The 310-nt window shown below is 42.3% G+C and overlaps 1 protein-coding gene across 1 annotated transcript in view; it reads right to left on the bottom strand.

The window, feature by feature from the left end:
* LAMA4 (laminin, alpha 4) overlaps nucleotides 1-310 on the bottom strand; it is a 105,947-nt gene that overhangs the window by 104,919 nt on the left and 718 nt on the right. The gene's annotated exons all lie outside the window — the stretch shown is intronic.

Genomic DNA, 310 nt, shown 5'->3' with positions numbered 1-310 from the left:
ACCTTATGTAACTCAATTTGCCTCCTACTTTGCCTCTCCCACGCATGAGACATTACTGTCCCCCTCTCCCAGTGTATGCTGGAGTAATTTATTGTTTTCTCAAGCTGTATTTTTGAGTAGTCTGTTCCCGACACAGCCTAGCTAGAATAAGGAGTATCAACCAATCCCAAAACACAGGGGTTGCAGGAAAATTTTCCACCGTCAAATTGCTTCTCAGATCTCTCTAAGTTCTTTTGTCACTAATCCCAACCTCATTTTTTTTGGAAGTCTTAAAATCTCTGCAGGTGTTTTCTCTGCAGGCTGTTCCCTA

This window comes from Charadrius vociferus, unplaced genomic scaffold, assembly GCF_000708025.1.
Source record: "Charadrius vociferus isolate BGI_N301 unplaced genomic scaffold, ASM70802v2 scaffold359, whole genome shotgun sequence".
NCBI classification, from domain to species: domain Eukaryota; kingdom Metazoa; phylum Chordata; class Aves; order Charadriiformes; family Charadriidae; genus Charadrius; species Charadrius vociferus.
The sequence above is the reverse complement of the archived record's forward strand: the minus strand, read 5'-3'. Positions and strand labels throughout refer to the sequence as shown.